General features: G+C 38.8%; 1 long non-coding RNA gene and 2 pseudogenes across 1 annotated transcript; 2 read left to right on the forward strand and 1 right to left on the reverse strand.

Annotated features, from left to right (window-relative positions):
* Positions 1 to 2,634: 2,634 nt before the first annotated feature.
* Positions 2,635 to 17,336, reverse strand: LOC119997138 (annotated as a pseudogene).
* On the forward strand, positions 11,428 to 11,527 carry LOC120004323 (annotated as a pseudogene).
* Positions 17,337 to 20,658: 3,322 nt separating the features above from the next.
* On the forward strand, positions 20,659 to 22,493 carry LOC120003916. Its single transcript, XR_005469397.1, has 4 exons — positions 20,659 to 20,932; positions 21,092 to 21,167; positions 21,264 to 21,329; positions 21,959 to 22,493. It is a non-coding gene; the product is annotated as an uncharacterized LOC120003916 (long non-coding RNA).
* The last annotated feature ends 3,839 nt before the right edge of the window (positions 22,494 to 26,332 follow it).

Genomic DNA, 26,332 nt, shown 5'->3' on the forward strand with positions numbered 1-26,332 from the left:
CATATGTATGGTTAATTTAATAATTATTGATTGATACATGCACACTCATACAAGAGAACAAATATTGATTGCTACACACTTGTACATGATAGAAGATTTTCACTCAATGAAAAATCATCTAGCACAATTTAAATGATTCTTTATTCTCGAACATTGTTCAATATATAGTTTTGATGTGTAATTTAATGACTATATAAATATTTACTAAAGGTAATAACTACATAGATATTTGTTTTTCTTCGGTCACATTTCAGTAAATGTTCTAAAAAAAAATTCCGGGGGCAGCAGAACCCCCGTCAACCTTCAGCTCTCTTATAAATTCCTACATCCCAACTAACCAAGCCCACCCTAAATTCATTTTCTAGATCCGCCCTTGGCAAAGACACTTCAATTCTTAAGCCAGAACGTGAGGAAGCTAACAGTTAAGAACTTCATAAGTTGGAGCTCTTAGGAAGGAAAATATGAAAAGTTGTGAATGAATCTTTTACTTGACTGGAGGTGTCTTTTTATAGTAGTTGAACAAGTCCTACTTCATAATGGAGTGTGATCATTGTTTTTAGGAACTTCTATTTGAGTTAGGAGATACCTTCTCCTGTTCTTCGAATTGGGTTAGGACTCCTCTTAGGGGAGTTTCAACTTGTTATGGAGTCTGAATGTTACATAATTATATTCTGAGGAAGTCAGCTACTAGGATACCGAGATAGGAAAGCCAAGATGAAGGATCCAAGATCTACAGTCGTATGTCAGGTGAAAATCAATTCTTGAACTTATCAGAGATAGACTATGAATGGGTAGATCGAGATAGGGCTTAGGTTTCTAAAATAGGATACCACGCGTTTGACTTTAATTGGATGATGAAAATGGTTTTATCACCATGATATTGGTGTAAATATCTAAACAACGTCTACAATTGATGTGAGAAGATGATGGATGAAATTATGTATTGGAGGATATGAAATTATGTATTGGAGGATGTTTCCTTGTTTTGCTCTACACATGATGTTATTGTTCCAAACATGAATTATAAATTCATAACTCGTGGACGTCCAAGATGGAAAGTTAAAGAGAAGACAAAATTACAACTTTTTCGTGTTGAATTATTTTACACAATTATTTATTTGCAATTTATGGAGATAGATAATATTTCCTCTTGTTGTAAATTCACACCCCTATACATGCCAACAATATTGTTGACTTTGGGTTGTCCGCTTTCTAAGGATACATTGGGACCGTACAACTTTGTTCCTCCTTATCCCAGCTACTAAGGGTCGAAACCCATGGGTCAAAGCCCAACTCACTTGGGTTAGGAAAAAGGCCTTGTTGGTGTAATGAGGATGGGCTTGTCCTTGTAAATTGTAAGGAATTCCCACAATCTACCGATGTCGTACTTTTAACTCTCCTCTGCACTTGCGGGCCGAGTTATTCCAAGACCTAACAAATGGAGTAGAGGTCATGTCCAACTAGACGGAACCGCTATGATACCATAATATATTCGATGACTCCAATCCTTTGCGGAATTAACAATCAGGAAATGAAGAAGAAGAAGAATGAGAGGAAAAAGAAGATGAAAGACTTGGTTTTCATTAGAGTTTAGAAGCATATTGTGATGCTGACTGGGTGACTTTCATAAATACCCGTAAATCAGTAACAGGCTTTTGTGTCAAAATTGGTCAATCCTTGATTTCATGGAAGTCAAAGAAGCAAAGACAGTTTCAAGATCTTCTGTAGCGATTCACATCGCCACCAACCCCGTTTTCCACGAAAGACTTGGTTTTCATTAGGGTTTAGAAGCATACTATGATGTTGACTGGGAGATTTTCATAAATACCCCTAATTAGTAACAAGCTTTCGTGTCAAAATTGATCAATCCTTAATTTCATGGAAGTCAAAGAAGCAAAACAGTTTCGAGATCTTTTGCAGTGATTCACATCACCACCAACCCCGTTTTCTATGAATGGACCAAACACATCGAACTTGATTTGCATTTTATTCGAGAAAAGATTTAACAACGGCGAATTAGCCCTCAAAACTGAGGAACTGCCAGGTGACCTCTTCACTTATCCTCTTTCTGCATTGAATCTGTTGTAGATTCCTATCAATTGTCTTCCACTTGAAGACGAGTTATGAGGCTCAGTTCATATGGGCTTTCTTTAGTCTCTTTTAGCTTTAAGCCTATTTCATTATTGGCCCATTGGTTTGTCTTTAATTGTTTGGTCTTGTATCTCATCCAGACCATTTCCCCTTAAGGCCAATCAGATTTACATTTCAAACATGACGTTATTTCTTTTATTTACTTATCCTTACAAATGGTAAGGAATTCCAACAATATACCGATGTGGTACTTTTAACACCTCTAAGGCAAATAATGAGCTGCTTCCTTGTATGGAGATAGATAATCTTTCCCCTAAGGCAAAATACTGAGTTGCTTCTTTATATGGGAAACCTCAATCCAAACAATTCGTTCTCTACTTTTAGTCAAAAAAAACTTGATCAGTTTGCTCAATCTTATCATTAATTTATGTACTTACTATATCTTTTAGAACTCGAAAATGGGCTTCAAACTTGTATTATTGATATGCATGACGATATTGCATTTTCATGTGGAAGGGATTGCCAATTTTGCTAAGAAGATGATGAAAAAAATAAAGGTCAACATATAAAACAGTGAACACAAATTCTTCATATTGATGCCTTTGCTGCTGCGAAATTTTCTTTGCATTTTGACTCTATTCCTTCCATATTTTTCTCTGAACTCATCACTTACAGAGAAAAAAGACAATAAAAACACCACACATGAGCAGAAAGAGAGAACCAAGACTTCTATGAGAACTAAAACTTGTAGTCTTTCCACTTCATGGATAATGTGTAGGCTTTTTAATTACCTTTTTTGGTTCAGTTGGGTGACCGACACCAAAGTGTGTGTGTGTACTTACCCCAAGTGTAGGGTATCGTCAAGTAATAAACCGGTGAGTCCGGTATCGATCCACGAGGAAGCAATGCAAATTTGAAGTGAATGATATGCAAATGACTAGCTAACACTAATAAACACAATGAATATCAAATAAAAGCAAGTAAAAGAAATGGGCCGAATGACTCGGTAGCATGAGCGATTTTGTAATCAAAGTAAGCACAAATTGAATTTAAAACAATTAATTAAAAACCTAGTCTCTAGTCCGTCCCGGTGGTTACTCGGTTCTCATACTCAAGGTATTATTGCAAACACACACAACCATACACAATGCATTGTGTGATACTATCAATCATGCATATGCAAAGAGAATTGGGATATAAGACTTCAATTCATACATGTAGGCCATCGGGTCTCTTAATCTACGATGAACGCAAAGGGATAAGCACCTAATATTATGGATTAATGTTCCCCCTTGGGGCTTGGCTTGGCTAACACCCTAGTTTCACACTCAAAGATCAATTAACCATAACTCTCTCATGCACATTCCTAAATTAACCCAAAACTCCATCATCAATACACATAATTAATAGCTATGCTATGGAAAACTCAATTAATTAAGAAAATCATGCAATGGGTTTAACAATTCTCAATCAAACACATTAGATGCAATCCCTAGACTAGACAATCCAAAGATACAATCAAATATGTCATCTCCATAGATCCAATCACACAACCACGAAATTAAAAGAGCAAAATCAAAACTACAATTCCATGAACATACCTTGAGTAATTGAAACCAAGCACCCACCGTTTGGGACTAGAAACTAGAAAGAGAACTTAGCCACTCATCATAATGGGTATAAACATCAATTTTATAGATGAAAATCAATGTTTACAAACAAAATCACGAAAAACCAAGAAAAACTTAGAGAGAGAAGTTGAGAGAAAACAATGGAGGCAAGAACTTGGAGGAGATGAATTGTGTGAAGGAAGAAGAAATCTTAGGGTTTTCTCCCCCTTTTACCATTGAAAATACCTAACTGCCCTTATACAAACGTTCCCCATTGGTTATATACATGATTTACCCCAAATGCCCTTGAAATGTTGTGCAGAAAAGTTGCAGTTCCGCGGTGGTGTCCGGACAGGTGTCCGGACGGGTGTCCGGACGGGTGTCCGGACGGGTGTCCGGACACTTCATGCTTCCATCAACTTTGAAGCCTCTGTCTCAATTTGTGAAGAAAGTGTCCGGACGGCACTTGAGGCGTCCGGACACACTGTCCGGACAGGTGTCCGGACACCTGCTGAGTCCCAGCTTCTTCTTTCAGCTCTAAAGGTGCCCAATTCAGTCATTTAAGCCCGATTTCCTGCAAAACCAACGGGAAACATGTATAAGGGTAAAATTACTTTATTTAAACACAAATGAATTACTATAAACACTAGAACCTCCTAATTAGATAGTATTAGGACCTCAAAATAGAGGTCCGGTCACACCCCCCAACTTAGACGTTGCTAGTCCCTAGCAATGCAAACACTTCTAAAAATAAAATCCTAACTCACTGACGTAGGCATCACGGTTGCATTTAGCATATGCAACAAGCCTTTAAACCCCTAGGTCACCCTAGTGGACGAGTTGTAGTCTCGTGAGGGCTTATCAGAGCGATACCCACAAACACTTGCCAAGGGATCCACTATTACTTTGAAAGCACCATAAATGATTCTTAAGTTCTTACATGCAAGAAATAGAGCTAATCCCCCAATTTCCCCGCTAGTTGAAGGCATGCAAAATCTTTAGAAAATCAATCTCAAATCCCCTCAAAGATGACTAAGAACATTTTTATACTATGAAAAATATAAGTGCAATCAAGCAAGACAACTCAATACATTCACACAAGTAAAACCTTGTTACGGAACCTTTTGGTGTTCATAAATCCCCAATCCCAAATGTACACAAAAACATAAAAACATTGTGCTAAGTAAATGACTTACACAATTGAATTAAATATATGTGTTTATAAAAGATAATTTGGATGGGCATAGCTTTGAGAAAGAAATCACCTACAAGAGCAATTAATGCATCCGCCAACTCACTTGCTTACCTTGAATCAAATTCATCAAAAGGTTAAATGGTTTGTAATGTGGCTAAGGGACAAGGTAGGAAGAATTTGGAACTAGGTAACAAGTTGCAAGGTTAAGTTCAAACATGTGAGCTAAATTCTCATTTTGTCACCCCTTCCATTGCACCACAAATTCAAACACTTCTCATCCTTTACACACAAAGGATTAACTTTATTGCATACACCTCTTTTTGATTATTTTTTCTATGCGTTTTTTTTTTTTTTTTTTTTTTTTTTTTTTTTTTTTTTTTAATGGCTACAACCACCCTCAATTTTTTTTTTTTTTTTTTTTTCAGAATAAGGAGGGATAATATCACTGCCGACTTATTTTTGAAGCTCCTACCCAACCTTGCAACCAAAGGTGGGAAATATTTGGGAAAATGGTTCACACAAGGCTTGTAAGTGAAATAAAAGGCTTAAAGAAATATAGGCTTATGATCACTCACAAATAAATAGGCTAGGCTCAAATCTCTCAACCTAATGAATCCATCAATCCTAAGTTCATAAGCAAGTGGCACATACAAAAATCACACTTCTCAGTAATCAAATGTAATGAATGCAAAGCTATTGAAGAACACGCTTATAAGATGTCAAATGAATAATTGGTGAAAAGAATCACCCAAAAACCCCATATATATCACGAAGAATGGCTCAAAAGAATGAGAAGGGTAAAAAGGTAATTCTATTTTCAGACAAAAGGATCCAAAAACGCAGTCATACAATTGCTTCAATGCCAAGATGCCCACTTAATCACAGTTTTGATATCAAACTAGGTCCCAATCATCCCAAGAAAGATTGATCATAGTCATCCTACTCAATCACATGCTTCGACTTCACAAAAGAAATCAAGAAACCTACTCTACACTTGCACGTTCGAACAAGAATAAGAAATTAACGTTGAAATTGGTAGTGAATCCCAAAAGCATCTACCCTTCCCTTCCTAAAGTCCATTTGGCATGTATGAACAACAAAGCACAACACAATAGGATAGAGGGTAGGAAATCATACCATACTCTTCAAAAGTGATCGGAATCGTGAGAAACGAAGCGTATCCTGAAAAAGTTAATACCAACCACACTATCCAAGCATGACACAACAAGATTTTTTATTTTTTATTTTTTATTTTTTTTTTATTTTTTTTTTAAATATTCACAAAAGCACACCAAAATAAAGCAAGTTTCACAATGAATTCACAATTCTCTCACCCCCCAACTTAAATGAGACATTGTCCTCAATGTCAAGCATGATAAACAAGGCAAGAACAAATTGTAAAATGCATTGTGAACATACAAAAACACACCAAAAATGAATGAAAAATAATCTAACACTACATATTTACAAGAGAGCTCTTTTCACGCACACTAGGAAGGGGTGGGATCCACAAGGTCCCATTCTTCGGCCAATTCATTAAAATTTTCCAAGTATGGTTTCAATCGTTGGCCATTAACCTTAAAAGTTTTTCCACTCCTAGGATCATCAATGTCAATGCTTCCATATGGGGAAACCTTGCGGACAATAAAAGGTCCGGTCCATTTGGTACGTAACTTCCCGGGAAACAAGTGTAACCGGGAGTTGTATAAAAGAACCTTTTGTCCCTCATGAAAAACTTTCCTCACAATGTGCTTGTCATGGTATCTTTTCATTTTGAGCTTAGCAATTTTGGCATTTTCGAAAGCATCATTCCTCAACTCCTCAATCTCTTGGATTTGGAGTTTGCGATGCCCCCCAACTTGATCGGTGGAGTCATTCAAAGTGCGAATGGCCCAATAGGCCTTGTGCTCCAATTCCACCGGCAAGTGGCAAGCCTTGCCATAGACAAGTCTATAAGGAGACATTCCAAGGGCAGTCTTATATGCAGTACGGTAAGCCCACAAAGCATCAATCAATTTGGAAGACCAATCTTTTCTATTGGGACCAACCGTTTTTTCAAGAATACGTTTAATCTCCCTATTTGCCAATTCCGCTTGGCCACTTGTTTGTGGATGATATGGGGTGCCAACTTTGTGCAAAATGCCATATCGTTTCATCAAAGTTCTAACCGGGGCATTGCAAAAGTGAGACCCACCATCACTTATGATGGCTCGAGGCATCCCAAATCTTGAGAAAATGTTTTCTTTTAAAAATTTTATCACAACTTGGTGATCATTTGTTCGAGAAGGGATAGCCTCTACCCACTTTGACACATAATCCACACCAACCAAGATATACAAATAACCAAATGAATTAGGGAAAGGTCCCATGAAATCAATGGCCCAACAATCAAAAATTTCCAAGATGTTAATAGGTTGGAGGGGCATCATCTCACGTTTTCCTAAATTACCTAACCTTTGGCAATTGTCACAAGATAGGCAATAAGCATGGACATCTTTGTGCAAAGAAGGCCAATATAAGCCACTTTGAAGAATTTTGGCCGCGGTCTTTTTGGAGGAAAAATGGCCTCCACAAGCATATTTATGGCAAAAGGCCATGACACTTTCAAATTCATTATTGGGGATGCATCTCCGAATCACTTGATCGGAACAATACTTGAACAAATATGGGTCATCCCAAAAGAAGTTTCGCACATTGCGAAGGAATTTGGATCTATCAATCTTGCTCCAATGAGATGGCATTTTTCCGGACACCAAAAAGTTGGCGATGTCCGCATACCATGGAGTCAATTTGGATGAGATGGCATTGGTGAGGAAGAGTTGTTCATCCGGGAAATGTTCATTGATCGGTATGCCATGTGAAATCAAATTTTGTCCGGGAAGTCTAGATAAATGGTCGGCTACTACATTCTCCACTCCTTTTTTATCTTTAATTTCAAGGTCAAATTCTTGAAGTAAGAGAATCCATCTTAACAACCTAGGCTTGGCATTCGCTTTTGAAAGCAAATACTTCAAAGCCGCATGGTCGGTAAAGATGATGACTTTCGAGCCAACCAAATAAGATCTAAACTTGTCCAAAGCAAAGACTATAGCTAGTAATTCCTTTTCAGTGGTGGTATAATTCACTTGAGCATCATTCAAAGTCTTACTAGCATAGTATATAACATGAGCATTTTTTTCTTTTCTTTGTCCTAGGACCGCCCCAACCGCCACATCACTTGCATCACACATGAGTTCAAAGGGCATACTCCAATCGGGAGTTTGCATAATGGGTGCGGTGGTTAGGGCACCTTTCAAATCATCAAAGGCTTTTTGACATTGTGGTGTCCATTCAAAAGAGACATCTTGAGCAAGCAAGTTACTTAAAGGTTTGGCAATGGCACTAAAAGAATTAATGAACCTTCTATAGAAACCCGCATGACCCAAAAAAGATCTCACATCTTTAACACATGTAGGGGGAGGTAACTTTTGAATTAATTCAATTTTTGCCTTGTCAACCTCTATCCCTTTGGATGACACAATGTGTCCCAATACAATTCCATGTGTCACCATGAAATGACACTTTTCCCAATTGAGAACCAATTGGCTCTCCTCACATCTTTTTAACACACTTGCCAAATTAGCAAGGCATTGATCATAGGTATCTCCATAAACCGAGAAATCATCCATAAAGACCTCCACAATTTTCTCAACCATGTCACTAAAGATACTCATCATGCACCTTTGAAAGGTAGCCGGAGCATTGCATAACCCAAAAGGCATGCGTCTATAAGCAAAAGTTCCAAATGGACATGTAAATGTGGTCTTGTCTTGGTCTTCTAAGGCTATCTCTATTTGATTATATCCGGAATACCCATCAAGGAAGCAATAATAGGCTCTACCCGCTACTCTCTCAAGGACTTGATCAAGGAAGGGTAAGGGAAAATGGTCTTTTCGAGTAACCATATTGAGTCTACGGTAGTCAATGCACATGCGCCACCCGGTTTGAATTCGAGTGGGAACCAATTCGTTCTTGTCATTCTTAACTACCGTAATTCCGGACTTTTTGGGGACCACTTGGGTAGGAGATACCCATTTGGAATCCGCAATGGGATAAACTATCCCCGCATCAAGCAATTTTAGCACCTCCCCCCTAACTACCTCCTTCATGTTCGGATTTAAACGTCTTTGCATTTGTCTAATGGGCTTAGCTTCCTCTTCCATGTAAATCCTATGAGTACAAACCAAAGGACTAATACCCTTCAAATCAGCAATTGTCCAACCTATTGCCCTTCTATACCTTTGCAACACTTGCACAAGTTTCATTTCTTGGGAAGAAGTAAGTAGGGAAGATATCACAACGGGGTATGACTCATTCTCTCCCAAAAATACATATTTCAGCTCACTTGGTAAGGGTTTCCTTTCCGGCGTTGGTGGATGCTCTAGAGATGATTCAAGCTTAGTCTTGGAAGGTTCTAATTCCTCAATGGGTGGGTTGAATCGTCCTATGCTATGGATAGCTAAAGACTCCAAAACCTCATTAATTTCCTCTTCCTCAACTAAAAATTGACTACCTTTTTCGCTCAAAGCTAGCACACCTTCCACCGAATCCCTAGCAAGAGTTTTCTCTAAGTTCTCCTCAACATATGAATGGATCCAATCTACTTCCCTAATGTCTTCAAACTCTCCCATTTGCTTAGACACATTAAAAATGTTCATCTCCGCGGTCATATTCCCAAAAGATAGCACCATGACACCATTCCTACAATTGATCAAAGCATTTGAAGTTGCTAGGAAGGGTCTACCTAGAAGGACCGAGATTGGTTTGCTAAAACTAGGGAGGGGCTGAGTATCTAAAACCACAAAGTCAACCGGGAAGTAGAATTCATCCACTTGAACTAGCACATCTTCAACTATTCCTCTAGGAATCTTGACGGATCTATCGGCTAGTTGCAAGGTAATTCTTGTAGGCTTAAGCTCACCTAACCCCAATTGTTGATAGACCGAGTATGGAAGGAGATTAACACTAGCACCTAGATCCAACAATGCTTGCTCAATCCTATGGTTCCCTATGACTATTGGAATGGTAGGGCAACCGGGATCCTTATATTTAGGTGGAGTGGTGGCTTGTAAGATGGAGCTTGCTTGCTCCGTAAGAAAAGCCTTCTCCTTCACATTCAATTTGCGTTTCACGGTACACAAATCCTTGAGGAACTTTGCGTACGAGGGAACTTGTTTGATGGCATCTAAAAGAGGTATGTTCACTTTCACTTGTTTGAAAAGTTCAAACATCTCTTTGTGTAGAGCCTCATTGGTTTTCTTCCCTAATCGGTGAGGAAATGGTGGCCTTGGGATACACTCTCTATCCTTAGACGTGTCTACCCTTGTCCTATGTGATTGCCCCTCACTCTCCTCTTCTCCTCTTGGTATTTTCTCACATTTTTCTGAGTTTCTGGATGAAGTGTCCGGGCAATCCAAAATAGGTGTCCGAACACTTGCACCTAGTGAATCATTTTCCTGCACAAATTTCTCCAAACTCTCTTCCTTTCCACTATTTCCTTTGTCCTTTTTCCCCACTCTATCACCAAAATTCTGCACATCGTCATTTTGATCAACATTCTCATTTGGTATGGGTCTATCCACAATGCGTCCATTCCTCAAAGTGAGGATGGATTGGGCTTGTTCATGTCCACTCACCCCCCCACTAGTAGATTCTAGCAAATTGGCTTGTTTGGATGGATTGGGGTATGGTTGAGCTGGGAATTTACCCTTCTCATATGTGGTGAGAGCTTGGGTGACCTTAGTGATTTGACTCTTAATATCCTCAATGGCCCTATTGGTTTGTTCTTGGAATTTGGTGGCCTTTTGATTCTCCCCTATTTGAGCTTGCATGAAAATGTTAAGAGTGTCTTCAAGAGACCTCTTAGGAGGTGGAATGTAAGGTTGTGGAGGTGGTTGTGTAACACTTGGAGGAGGCAATTGTTGTTGGGGTGGATTGGGGAGTGATTGGGATTGAACATTCCCATCATTCCTCCACCCAAAGTTTGGATGATTCCTCCAAGGGTAATTCTCATTGTACGAATTGTTACCTTGGTGATTGGTAGGGTAGGGCTTCCTAAAGTTCTGAGAATTGTTCCCATTGTAACCTTGCCCAAATAGGACTTCCTTACAAGCCGGTAAGGCATTACACTCATCCGTCCTATGATCCCTACTTTCACACAAAGTACAAGCAACTTGGTCGTCAACACCAACCACATTTATAGGGGCCTTTTGTGACTCTAAGGACTCCAATTTCTTGGACAACAAAGCAAGTTTAGCATGCACATCATCATTTTCATTCAACACAAACTTGCCACTAGAGCTTGGCACAACATCATGTCGGGTTAGGGGAGGAGCTTCCCAAGATCGGGATTCCTCTGCCAACCCATCAAAGAAAGTAAATGCTTCATTGGCATCCCTATTCAAAAAGTCACCTTGAGTCATAGTGGAAACCAATTTCTTCAAAGATGGAGTCAAAGATTTGTGGAAGAAATTCACAATTTGAAATTTTTGAAATCCATGGTGAGGACACATAAACAACAAATCCTTAAACCTCTCCCAAGCTTGGAAGAAAGTTTCATGTTCTTTGCAATGAAAATTCATGATTTGTGTTTGATAAGAAATGGTACGGTGGGAAGGAAAATATTTGTTGAGAAATTCTTCTTGCATTGCCGCCCAAGTCGCAATGGATTGGGGGCGCAAGTTCTCAAACCATTGTTTTGCATGATCCTTCAAAGAGAATGGAAAAAGTTTGAGTCTCAAAATTTCTTGTGTGCATGTAACATCACCAAAAGTAGTACACACCGATTCAAAATCACGCACATGTGAATATGGTCGTTCCGATTCCATTCCATGGAATTTGGGAATCATTTGGAACATTGATGGTTTAAGGCTCACATTTTGTTGGTTCGGTGGCATGATGATGCAAGAAGGTTGAGTTTGCCTTGCGGGATGCGTGAGCTCCCTCAAAGTGCGATGCTCTTGGGCATGAATGTACTCCAAAGGAGGAGGTGCATGTAAATTTTGTCCGAAGGGAGCATATTGTGGCACTTGTGGCATTGGATAATACATGGGATGCACATAATTGTATGGGGGAGGTATATGATATGCGGGAGGCATATTGGGAGGTTGGTAGACATTTTGTGGGGCAATTTGTGCCGCATTGTCTTGTTGAAGTGGTTGAGGTGCATTTTGCAAAGCATGCTCAACTTGAACATTTGGTAAATTTTGGGCATTTGGCACATTTTGGGCATCTTGCCCTTGCGCCGGATTCATCAATTCATCAATGTTCACACGTTGTAAAAGACGACGTAATGCATCAAGATTGATATCACCCCCACGTACACTCCCCGCATCACTCGCATTTATGTCACCACCTCTCCCATCTCTATTAGACCCATGCCCACTAACACTATCTCTAAGATGAGACATGATGGCAAACAAAACTATCAAATAACACGAAAGATGGCAACCAACCAAGTCAAGTAACACCAGATTTTTCAATCAACAAACAACCAAGAACAATGTCAAGCAAGAACAGGAGCAAAGATAGGAATAGAATGACAATCAACCTCAGGAACAATTACACACCAAGATGTAGCAAGTAGTGATAGAAAGAAAAATGCGCAAAGCTCTCTCAAACAACGTATCACTACCAAGCAGCAAACAAGGTGGCATCCATCGCCCACAGGAATCTAAGTTAGCCCCATCCGCCAAGTTCTCCTCACAATTTTTTTTTTTTTTTTCTTTGCAGCAACTACACTAAATCAACTACACTAGAAAGCAAGTAAAAGGGAGGAACGAAGTTACCCTTGAAGCGTGACCGTGCTCCTTCCTTATTTGATGGCGTTTAATAGCATAAAGCTAGCATCTACAAGCCACCCAGCTCCGTCTTTGACACTCGTTCCCCGGCAACGGCGCCAAAAACTTGACCGACACCAAAGTGTGTGTGTGTACTTACCCCAAGTGTAGGGTATCGTCAAGTAATAAACCGGTGAGTCCGGTATCGATCCACGAGGAAGCAATGCAAATTTGAAGTGAATGATATGCAAATGACTAGCTAACACTAATAAACACAATGAATATCAAATAAAAGCAAGTAAAAGAAATGGGCCGAATGACTCGGTAGCATGAGCGATTTTGTAATCAAAGTAAGCACAAATTGAATTTAAAACAATTAATTAAAAACCTAGTCTCTAGTCCGTCCCGGTGGTTACTCGGTTCTCATACTCAAGGTATTATTGCAAACACACACAACCATACACAATGCATTGTGTGATACTATCAATCATGCATATGCAAAGAGAATTGGGATATAAGACTTCAATTCATACATGTAGGCCATCGGGTCTCTTAATCTACGATGAACGCAAAGGGATAAGCACCTAATATTATGGATTAATGTTCCCCCTTGGGGCTTGGCTTGGCTAACACCCTAGTTTCACACTCAAAGATCAATTAACCATAACTCTCTCATGCACATTCCTAAATTAACCCAAAACTCCATCATCAATACACATAATTAATAGCTATGCTATGGAAAACTCAATTAATTAAGAAAATCATGCAATGGGTTTAACAATTCTCAATCAAACACATTAGATGCAATCCCTAGACTAGACAATCCAAAGATACAATCAAATATGTCATCTCCATAGATCCAATCACACAACCACGAAATTAAAAGAGCAAAATCAAAACTACAATTCCATGAACATACCTTGAGTAATTGAAACCAAGCACCCACCGTTTGGGACTAGAAACTAGAAAGAGAACTTAGCCACTCATCATAATGGGTATAAACATCAATTTTATAGATGAAAATCAATGTTTACAAACAAAATCACGAAAAACCAAGAAAAACTTAGAGAGAGAAGTTGAGAGAAAACAATGGAGGCAAGAACTTGGAGGAGATGAATTGTGTGAAGGAAGAAGAAATCTTAGGGTTTTCTCCCCCTTTTACCATTGAAAATACCTAACTGCCCTTATACAAACGTTCCCCATTGGTTATATACATGATTTACCCCAAATGCCCTTGAAATGTTGTGCAGAAAAGTTGCAGTTCCGCGGTGGTGTCCGGACAGGTGTCCGGACGGGTGTCCGGACGGGTGTCCGGACGGGTGTCCGGACACTTCATGCTTCCATCAACTTTGAAGCCTCTGTCTCAATTTGTGAAGAAAGTGTCCGGACGGCACTTGAGGCGTCCGGACACACTGTCCGGACAGGTGTCCGGACACCTGCTGAGTCCCAGCTTCTTCTTTCAGCTCTAAAGGTGCCCAATTCAGTCATTTAAGCCCGATTTCCTGCAAAACCAACGGGAAACATGTATAAGGGTAAAATTACTTTATTTAAACACAAATGAATTACTATAAACACTAGAACCTCCTAATTAGATAGTATTAGGACCTCAAAATAGAGGTCCGGTCATTGGGCACTTATTAGGCTGTCTTACTATGTAAATCTCATCTCCAGCGCTGCCATACATGTCCTGATTCCGGTGCCATGTCCACAAAGCATGAGTCTCATTTTTCACCTGCAAAAACACCACCAGTTATTCATCGCAACCATATCGACAACAATCTACGTAGCACAAATATAAGTTGGGGAACGTTTTGAATAATTATAATCAAATGACAGAGCTATAGAGAATACGGCACCTCTAGAATGCCATGACCAAAGCTACTTTCTCTGTATGCGCTATAATCGGGCTGTCGATCCCAACAAAACTTCCCTGCAGCTCGTCCTGATGTAAAATTGAATGCACAGAAGCCGCCCATAAAATCGTCCGGTGTGGTGGATGGTTCAGGACAGTTTCCAGGTTCATCAGCATGAGCAATTGCCATCTTCTCTCAGTTCCCGCCATCACCAATTGTGATGTACAGGGTGCCACAGGGATCCAAAGTGTAGTTATACACTCGATTTGATCTCTCGTAGGCATGTACCTGTTGATTATTGCAAAATTGATCAAACCTTGTATCATAATCTAGCGAAATTGAGTTGCAAGTTCTGCAATCAAATGAGAAGCAACAATCGAAGACATTAAATTATTTTCGATTGCTTACATGTCCATTGAAGACTACATCAACTCTGTAATTATACAGTAATTCTTCCATTGCCACCCTCATACACTCTACTTCTCGGTAATGTGCCTTGTAGGTGCTATACCAAGGAGCGTGCCATGTCGCCACAAGCCAAGGAGTCACTTTTCTATCAACATTAGCCAGGTCTCTCTCCAACCACTTATATTGTTCCGCTGTAATGGAAAGATTAAAGCAATAACATACACAATTTCAGTATGTGTATATCAGAGAGATTTAAAGAAGCTAAGTGAGATAATTTACAAGATTTGTTGTAGGCAATGTAGGCGCCGAGCATTACAAAATGTATGCCTCCAGCGTTAAACGAATAATAACTTGTGGACGTCGATCCACTCTCCCTAGACGGGAATGCAAATCGGGAACTGTAAGCAACAAATGTCTGGTTTTCAACCTGTTGTTCTATTTCATGGTTCCCTTCTACCACCATTATTGGAACTTTGGATATTAGAGGCCCCATATACCTTCCCCAGTAATCCCACCGAGGCTGATAGGTTTCGTGAATTGGGGTATCCGAGAAGGAGCATGAATAGCAATCCGAACCAGTTCCATTAGTGAGGTATAAGTTAGCATAAGTAACATCTCCAACCAGTAGAATAAGATCAGGATTGTTGCTTATGAGATGACTAATTGTTGAAGTAGTATTATAAGTAAGACCCAAGTCTCCCACCAATGCTATTCTTGTAGGGTAATTCTTGGGACCGGAAGCTGGCATTGTTTTGAAATAATATGTATCACTCATTGCAGCTGGTTTTGAAGGATCGCCACATCGATAAAAATAAACTCTGCTCGGTTTCAGTCCTGCAGAAAAGCATTTCAATAATATGTAAACCAGAGCAGACTCACAAACACCACAAGAAAATAAGTACAAATTTACATACAGATATAAGTCACCCATGTCGACAAGGATGCTAGCTTGATAGCGAATTAGTTGATACCTGTGAGACGAACATGGTGTATGATTCCAGAAGTGTAGTTTTGGAGGCCTTGAAATGGATAAAGCTGGTTGTAAATTAGGGAATAACCCTGTGCCTTATTACTCAGTCTGAATCTCAACCTTCCGTATCGAACAATACTTGCTACAGATTTCGGGTTCAATGGTTTTATGTTATCCCCAATTTGATATTCTCCTGAAAATTTCAACCAAACCAACATTCAAGATCATATATATATATATATGTTAATCCTAAACCCAAGTTCATTTGTATAAACTCCAATACAACCAATTCAAGAAATGTGTATGTCTACATAGCTGCTCGATCTTGTTCAAAAATTGATCTGTGATAGGATTTAATTTGAGAAATCTAGACAAAAACACAATTACATTTACCCACAAAAAAGTCGAAGTCCCACCAACAAAATTTCATTGATGATCACTTGACTTTCTCACATCAACCTAGAATGATTGCTTCATATCCAAAGAGTGAAGCTCTAACTAACAAGAAATTCAGTTCAAAATTACAACCCATTGGAATTATTGCTTCATAATTCATATCCAAAACACATACCTACAGTAAAGATTGAGTGACACCTAAACAACTTCATTGAACATGAAAACTATTAGATTTCCATAAATCTTCCAAATTGGCTTTGAAAAGTAAAAACACAAACCCATTTGGAATTATTGTTTCCATATGAAAAAGAAGTCAACAGCCTCAATCTATTCAAATTCACTTGAAATTGAATCCGATATTCTAAATCTTGGTTCAATCTAGATAAACAGATATTGAGTGATACAAACGCAACTCCATTGGTTATCAATTGAAATTGAAAGCAATCTAATAAACTAAAGAAGCAGAAACCCATATGGAATTGTTGCTTCAAATGCAAAGAAAGTCAGAAACCACTATCTAACTTCAAATCCAATCCTTCTATCCTCTAAAACTTGGGTTCAATTAACGAATATCAATTCAAAATCGAAAATAAAATGAAATAGAACGAGTAAAACAAGAGAAATTCAAACTAACATTAAAAAAAGTACCTGTGATCCAAGAAATCCAAACAGAGTCGTGGGTTGTAGAGAGGGAGGCAGAGATTTGTTCAGGCTGGAATCCTCGAACGGGTCGTTGGAGTCTAGGATCAGTGTCTGGCAAGTCCACTGCATTGCCTCGGAAGCTTTTGTCAAGAGGGACAGTTACAGGCTTGAAGGGTCCTTCAAGGGTAGTGGGTATGTGAATGTCACCTTTAACCAGTAACTGTAAGTAGAAGAATAAGGTTACAAAGAGATAGGATTTCATGTATGTATAGTCTACAGATACCCACAAAAGGAAAGACAAGAGAATATGGACCGAGAGAAGGTGACACTGCAAGGATGTTAGAAGAAAGAACGGTTAACAATAACATACAGAGGACGAGACAAAAACGATGTCAAAACATATATATAAATATCAGTTTTGAAGTGGGGTCTACAGTCTACTTCAAGGTTTGGGATACCCTCCTCTTCATTTCTTAGGGACTAGGGTGTTCAACTTTTCATTTTTGGTATTCAAAATATTTTTTTAAAAAAAAAGTTTTTTTAAAAAAAAATTGATATGTATGCAAATTTTTAAATACAATAATATATTTTTCCTGAAAGAATTTCTAGTTAATAGGCAAAATAACAAATCTAGGCTGTTTTTTTGAGCAATTAGATGCAAATGTGTAATGTATCATTTTTATGACTAATTTTTGAACATATGATTCAACAGTCAAAATTCTACATTCCCAACGTTTTTTATTTTCCCAAATTTTTTTAAAAAAATATTTATATGTCTGAAAAATGAGGAATTGAGCACATTTGGTCATTTCTAATGAAGAGAAAGGCGGTCTGCATACATCCTACTTTAACCGGACTCATTTATTATAACGAGACAAGATGACAATAGAATGTTACCTGATCGACTAATCAGATGTTGCTCACGTTCAAATTTTGATAGCTACTTTTTTTATCAAGAAAGTATTTATTTTAATTTTAAGTCATTTTTAGAAGATTTTTAAAAAAAGATAGAAGAATAAAATAATCAATATTAAGCCCTTTTTTTATTTATTAATTCATGCTTTCAGCATAAACTAGGTTTTTAGGCTGAAATTTTACCTAAAAGAGTCTAAAATTCATGTATTTTTTTTATAGAGTTTAATAACCACATAAAAAAATGTGGAAATGCTCCTCCTTATGGAGCTAATGATTTAAAATGATTGAAATGAAATTAAAATAAGTCCCTTTTGGATGCATTCAATTGAACACTAGAAGTTTATTTTTCTTTTTTTATAGACAAGAAATTTATTTGCTTATTTTAAGAAAATGTAGGAGTTGAATTTCTTTTTTGTCTTTGTGGGACAGAGCTAATCTTATCTTGTTTACATTATTGATATGTGTGAAATGTGAACACCATTTTTGGCCTTTTATGCGAGAAGGTCTAATGTATTGGTCTTGGTTTAGACATTCTGTTCGTTAATGTCATTGCTTGTAAGACTAGCCAAACCAAATCAGAACAAAATTTTTGACCTTTCTAGTTTGTGTATTTATAAATTATGCAATTTTGATCGACAAGAGGTAATTGGGTTGACAATCGACTGAGTTAGACATATGTGTTCAATACTCGATTCCAATAAGTAGAATATTTCTCAATGGTATTTAAAAAAATTATGCAATTCTGTTTTCTCATGTTTATACTTGCATCAATATATATGTTGCCCTTTCATTCTTCTTTTTGTAGGTTTCTTGTTTTCTTTATCTTTTAGGCTTGGGATTTGCTTCAATAGAAATATTTGGTTAATCTATGGAAAAAAAAGGTTCAAAATTTTTAACAAAATTTTTAAAATTGAGTTTTGAAAATATTGCACATAAATGAGTGTCAAACACTAAATAATTAATCAAAAGAGTAAAATCTTAGTTAGGTTGGAAGGATTTGAACATAAATTTATTTATTATCTTTAGAAGTTATAAAAGTTTGAATCATCGTCTTTTGCTTTTCACAATATTGTTAATCCCATCTCGTTTGTTAAAACTATATCCAACATTAAATTTTGTTTTGACAAGAAAGGTCCAATTTTTTTTTTGTCTTGATTTAGACATTCCGGCAATAAAGGCACTTGCTTGAAAATATTGAAAGATGGAAAAATTAAATATTAATCCCTCATTTGAGAGTTTTATTTCAAGAACCTCCTTCGCCGGAAGCTTCGTCTTCGCCTCTCATGACTTATTTGAGAGTTCTATTACATTTTTTAGTGATTTTTCATCCTGATTTTTATTGATTCGAACTAGAACTACTCGTACTCACCACGAGATTTGTAGATCGTATTGTTTTCCTTCGACCTGTCATCACATCATTATTTTCGACAATTTTTATGGTGATTTTCATTTTTTCTGATTTTGGATATACAAACTACATGTGATTTGTTATCTGTTTCGATTAACAATAACAATTTGGTCAATGGAGAAACTGAAATCCAAACAGAGTCGTGGGTCGCAGAGAGGGAGACAGAGATTTGTTCAGGTTGGAATCCTCGAACGGGTCGTTGGAGCTAGATCAGTGTCTAGCAAGTCCACTGCATTGCCATGGAAGCTTTTGTCAAGAGTTACAATTACAGGCTTGAAGGGTCCTTCAAGGGTAGTGCGTATGTGAATGTCACCTTGAACCAGTAACTGTAAGTAGAAGAATAAGGTTACCAAGAGATAGGATTTCATGTATGTATAATCTATAGATACCTACAAAAGGAAAGAGAAGAGAATATGGACTGAGAGAAGGTGACACTGCAAGGATGTTAGTGTTGGAATTGATCAACAAAATTGGACTCTAGTTAGGTTAGAATTAGTAATATGAGTTGGACCAGGATTAGGTTTTGTACAAACTTATAAATAGTAGGCTTGTTTATAGGTTTACTTAACCCTAATTCTTATTGTTTGTTTCTCAGAGATTAGAGAGGCGGCTAAGAGAGAGAGAGAGAGTGAGCGAGATGGGTGTGGTTTGTCTCTTGGTGTATCTATTGGGGGTTTGAATATGGGTTTAAGGGTGAGAGACTATAAGAGATTCAAGACGTAGAGTGTTAGAGATATAGACTAGATTGGGGCTTATGATAATCTCTTGGGATCTTGGGTATTCTTGGATTTCTTGATGCAAGAAAAAATATTAGTGCATGGTTGTACAAATTTTCTACATAGTGAAAGTTCATCTGGTTGTCTCGGACAACATGTCCTGTGATTTTTTTCTTCGATTTTAGAGTTTTTCAGGTAAATATTATGTACAATCAACACCAAGAATCATCATCCATAACTTTCGCTATAACATTGTCTTTATCGACAATCAAACTCCACCATAAAAAGTAAACCACTCAGAACTTTACCATTCGAAGATTTTCCTTTTCGACGAGTGTCGGTATAACCTATTGAATTTTATGATGCAATCTCCATGTTTGGCTTTTCCGAGAGTTTCTCAGCCCTCCGACATCCTTTCCACCACACACCATGCATCAATGCCAAACCAATATTGTAATACCCCGACCCAAAAATATCAAAGATTGACTAAACTTAAAAATAAATAAATTTAAAAGAAATGGTTAATTCAAACATAAGGGTAAAACTATAATTTTAAAAATTTAGAGGACCCATTAATCATTTAATAAATAAATAAATAAAAAAGGGAGAAAAGGGAATCACGCCCCCCTCTCTCTTTTCTTCTTTTCTTCTTTCTTTATTTTGCTCTCACTTCCTTCTACTCTCCACAAACCAGCAACTACCACCTCCTACTAGCCACTTTTTTGGCCAGTTCTGGTCACCTGCCAGCCACCATTTTCGGCCAATATTTATTCAAGCCTTTAGTTCACCCATTTAGCTCTAAATCAAGGTATTTGAGTCAAACTTTTTCTACTTTCTTTAGTTGCTGGAAATTAGGTTTTGACACATCAAAATCTTGTTATTGAGGTTCAATTGAAGAAATCTACACTTGGGTAAGATCTCTACAACCTTGTATTTGATTTTGGGGCTAGATTTAGTGAAGATTAATCTTAGGGTTTTATGGGTTTTGTGGGTTTGAGGATAATCTTTGAATATGATGAAATTAGTGATTAAATAAGTTGACTTAGACTTATTTATGATTGTATCTCTAGATTTTATTGTTGATTGGAGTTCCAAGCTTGGTTAGGTGAGGTTCAAGAACTTGGGAAGTCATGGGTTAAGAAAAAGGTAAGAATTTATTGATTCATTTGGTTGTCTTGTGTTAGATATGTGAAATTAAAGTTATTGGTATGTTGATTTGAGAATGAGTTTACCGAAGAATAGGTTGATTGATGCCAGAGAATTCAAGGTTGAGTATTAGCTCTACATAGCTAGTTTTTGGAGTACGAGGTAGGGATATTCCACGCTTTCCATTTCCAATGACTATATTCATTCTATTGAGAGCATTTATTTTCCTCATTGGTCATTATTATTCCGTTCTCGCCTTAATTGTGCCTAAGGGAGAACAACCCTATTACGCTACATGTTCAATCTTCTATTGAGCATGAGTTATTCTCGAACATCCATCATGTCGTAGTATATATGTAGGATTGTATGTATACATTATTGCATAACCATGTTGGACATGCATTGCAGTTACACGGTGAATGTTGTGTAAGGATCCGTACATCTCCTAAGTATGGTTGGTGTGAAATGTGGAACGTCGTTGGGCCGTTCCGGATTTCAATGAGTACGGGAATGTCGATGAGTCGGGTCAGGATTCCATATGTACTTGGTGCACCATACGGTGATATCGTTGGGTTGTTCAGGGTCCCGTTGAGTACAGGGATGCCGATGGGCCAAGTTAGGATTCTGTATGGTGTTGTTATTCACTTGTGTTTTGATGTACATGATGTTAGATATCATATTGTTGCATTTGTACTTTCTTTAATAATTAAGCTCTAATATCGATTATTCATCCTCTATTATTTCCTATTGGACCTTTCGCTCACCCTTTTCCTTTTCTGTTCCCCCCACAGGTGATTCTAGTTCCGATACCAGGGTTGCGGACCAATAGGAGAGTGCGTGACATGGATAGGCCTGAAGAGTGATGACACCTAGATGGTTGGGTACTTTAGTTATGTTATTAGTACTATTTATATTTGAATTCTCGGGTTGGGACTTGTTATTTGATACACCTATTCGGTGGATAATTGGACAGTCGGTAGGGTGCCTTGTGTGATCAGGACTACCAGGCCGGGTTTGTGAACTTTATGTCTTGATGCTGATTATGCTTGCAGGGTTACCCCCTTGCGTTGGTTGCTTTGACTATATATGTCATTGTGTGTGGAGATATGTGATGATATGAATTGTTAGATCGCCCAAGGCCCTAAACTCCAGCTTGGCATTCTCCGAAAGACGTGGAGATGCTGTAGGATTTTTCGATGAATTGGTGATTGATTAAATCGTAGTATACCTAGGCTTGATACAATTGATGTAGACATTCATGTCTATGGAATGGTCACCATGATTGGTGACGTAAGATGGTACCAATAGTAGCGCCTCCCAGGTTGGGGCATTACATTTTTGTACCGAAGCCAGGCTCGAAAATGTAGGATCTGTGTTTGGGTCGGGAAAGTGTGTATAGTATGTTAGTGAGTCTCCAGTCATGTCACGACCTCCACTGATCCGGTATGCATTCTCTTCCCTATAAATCCTCGTTTAAGTTGATTATTGAATAGTGTTATCTGTGGTGATGCAAATGGACACTCGTAGGATAACCTGATCTTCTCGTGTTGCTGAGAACTATAGTGTTGAGGGCAGGAGAGGGGGACCGAGAGGCCGAGGTAATGGGAAGAAACGCACTACTAGGTGTACTTTTAGTACACAAAAGTCGATACCTGATTCTTGCACAGGGACAGGGAAGAGATGATTGTGCAGGATGATCCACATACTGAGGATGGTCAGCAGACGAGGACTATGGTTGTTCCACTAGGGCAGGTGTAGGAGACCCCAAGGATGTAGGTGGTCCTTCCTACTACTAAGGAGCCTCCAGCATCGATGATAGACATTGTGGAGATAGTGAGATCGCTAGCTCAGACAATGTAGACATAGATGGCTAGAGCACCAGGGAGCCACGATGAGGGACAGATTTAAGGTGTTGGTGGTGAGGATAAAGCTATGTGGAGATCAGGACGAGAGTTATAAGAGATGGAGCAGCTGCGTAAGATCAATCCCCCAGAGTTTTCTGGAGAGGGGGAGGGATATGAGGCAGGAGAGTGTTTACACCAGATGAGTAGGTGATTGGATACCTTGGCTATACTAGAAAGTATGAGGATGATGTTGATCTCCGATTACTTGAGGGGGACAACTTTCAAGTGGTGGGATTCCTTAGATCAAAGGAAGAATGATTTGACTTGGGTGTCCTTTGAGCTACTATTCATACAACGGTTCCTGCCAAGGTCCTTTAACGGGGATAAGGCCAAGCAGTATCTTGACTTAGTGCAGACACCTGAGATGATAGTGTCACAGTACACTAAGAATTACGAGGAGCTATACAAGTATGGGAAGAAGTATGCTCAAATGATGACAGCAAGACTAAGAAATACCAAGACGGTCTACTTTCGAGCATCTGCAAGATGGTGATTGCTTCTAGGGTGTGGACTTATGATGAGACGGTGGATATGGCACTAGAGTAAGAGCGAGGTGAGCGCAACTCCTGCCGATACTGGGATGTGTAGAAGGGTCGTACAACTTCAATAGCTAGAAGCAGTGGAGGAGGTAGCCAGAAGAAACAGAGGACTGAGTTCCAGGCTCAGAGGGGCCAGAGAGGTGATCGAGGCAAGGGTTCGGGGCCATAGGATAGCAAGATTGTGTGTTTCAAGTGTGGCCAGGAGGGTAATAAGAAGAATCAGTGCACTACCAAGAGAATTACGTGTTATGGGTGTGGTATGATTGGTCACAGGAAGAACGAGTGTCCACCAGGTGGCAGAGCTCCATAGCAGTTATAGGTACCAGGTTTACCACCCCCAGCTCCTACCCCGATTCTTCCTTCTACTGTTTCGTTTGGAAGGAGGGGGCGAGGTGGATCTAGGCAGCAGCCAACCCTGACTCATGGGCAAACATTTGCATTAAAACACCAGGAGGCACCTGAGCATCCTAACTTCATTAGAGGTACCTTTCTCATTTCAAATTGTTGGGCAAAGGTGTTATTTGATTCAAGCGCTACGACATCATTCATTTCTGCTTCCCTTGCACGTGCATTGAGTTTAGAAGTCTCTCCAATGAGGCGAATGTTTACAGTAGACACCCCTTTTGGGCATTTCACTTCATTAGAGGGTATAGCCTTTGATTGTGTGTGCCGGTTCAATAGTGTAGCCCTAAAGGTTGATTTGTATGTCATGGACTTCAAGGATTTCGATGTGATCCTTGGGGTGGATTAGTTATCGAAGCATCATGCGATGTTGGGTTTTTGGGAGAGGAAGATCACTCTTAATGTACCGAAAGGATGAGAGATACAATTACACAGATCGAAGGGGGTTCCATGTCCTCACTTCTTGGACAACTTATCATAACAGGATTGTAGGATCGCGAGTTTGACAACTTCGACGCCTAGAGGTGATATGGCTACTCCAATACTTGTGGTAGAGGAGTACATGGATGTATTTCTGGAGGAGTTACCCGAATTACCACCATAGAAGGAGATTGATTTTTCCATTGAGTTGCATCCGAATGTTAAGCCAATTTTGATTCCACCATACCGGATGGCTCCGACAGAATTGAAGGAGTTAATGACTTAATTGGAATAGTTGTAAGACTTAGAGTTTATTAGACTGAATGTCCCAGTGGGGATCCCCGATATTGTTTATGAAGAAGAAAGATGGCTCATTGAGGATATGTATAGACTATCGGTAGTTGAACAAGGCTACGGTGAAAAACAAGTATCCGTTACCACGAATAAATGATTTGTTTGACCAGTTGAGAGGTGCTAGGCATTTCCCTAAGATTGACTTGCGTTCGGGGTATCACCAATTGAGGATTAGAGATGAGGATATTTCGAAGACGACATTTAGAACACGATATGGGCACTATCAGTTTTTAGTGATGCCATTTAGGTTGACAAATGCTCCGACATTGTTCATGGATTTGATGCAGAGGGTCCTTCATCCATTTTTGGATAGATTTGTCGTTGTGTTCATTGATGATATTTTGATTTATTCTCCGACGGTAGAGGAGCACGAGGAACACTAGAGATTAGAATTGCAAACGTTGAGAAATAATTAGTTATATGCTAAGTTGAGCAAATGTGAGTTTTGGGCCACGGAGGTAAAATTCATAGGTCATGTGATCAAGCAAGAGGGAATTGTGGTAGATTACTCTAAGGTCGAATCTGTGCTGAATTGGGAGAGGCCTAAGAATGTTACAAAGGCTAGGGGCCCGTTTAGATGACATTTTCTACCAGCATTTATACTACATAATCCAATATAATTTTTAGGGGCATTTCTACTACTTTTAAAATGCTCCAAATTTTAACAATTTCACTACTTTTCATCAGCTTTTCTCTGTTTAACAAGGCTACGGTGAAAAACAACTGTTCGTTACCACGAATAAATGATTTGTTTGACCAGTCGAGAGGTGCTAGGCATTTCTCTAAGATTGACTTGCGTTCGGGGTATCACCAATTGAGGATTAGAGATGAGGATATTTCGAAGACGACATTTAGAACACGATATGGGCACTATGAGTTTTCAGTGATGCCATTTAAGTTGACAAATGCTCCGACATTGTTCATGGATTTGATGCAGAGGGTCCTTCATCCATTTTTGGATAGATTTGTGGTTGTGTTAATTGATGATATTTTGATTTATTCTCTGACGATAGAGTAGCACGAGGAACACTAGAGATTAGAATTGCAAATGTTGAGGGATAATCAGTTATATGCTAAGTTGAGCAAATGTGAGTTTTGGGCCATGGAGGTAAAATTCATAGGTCGTGTGATCAAGCAAGAGGGAATTGTGGTAGATTACTCTAAGGTCAAATCTGTGCTGAATTGGGAGAGGCCTAAGAATGTTACAAAGATTTAGGAGTTTCTTGGGATTAACGGGGTATTATAGGAGATTTATTCAGGACTTTTAGTGCGTTGCCACACCTATGATGCAACTCACGCGGAAAGGTACACCGTTTGTGTGGTCGGATGAGTGTGAGAAGGCTTTTGAGGAGTTAAAGGGTAGGTTGACATCTCCACCGGTGTTAGTGGTTCCGAAGAGGAGTGTAGGATACCAAGTGTATTGCGATGCTTTCGGGGTAAGTTTGGGTTGTGTGTTGATGCAAAGAGATAGGGCAGTAGAGTATGGTTCTAGGTTGTTGAAAGCACATGAGAAAAACTATCCGGTTCATGATTTGGAGTTAGCTGC

This window comes from Tripterygium wilfordii, chromosome 1 (assembly GCF_013401445.1).
Source record: "Tripterygium wilfordii isolate XIE 37 chromosome 1, ASM1340144v1, whole genome shotgun sequence".
Classification (NCBI taxonomy): domain Eukaryota; kingdom Viridiplantae; phylum Streptophyta; class Magnoliopsida; order Celastrales; family Celastraceae; genus Tripterygium; species Tripterygium wilfordii.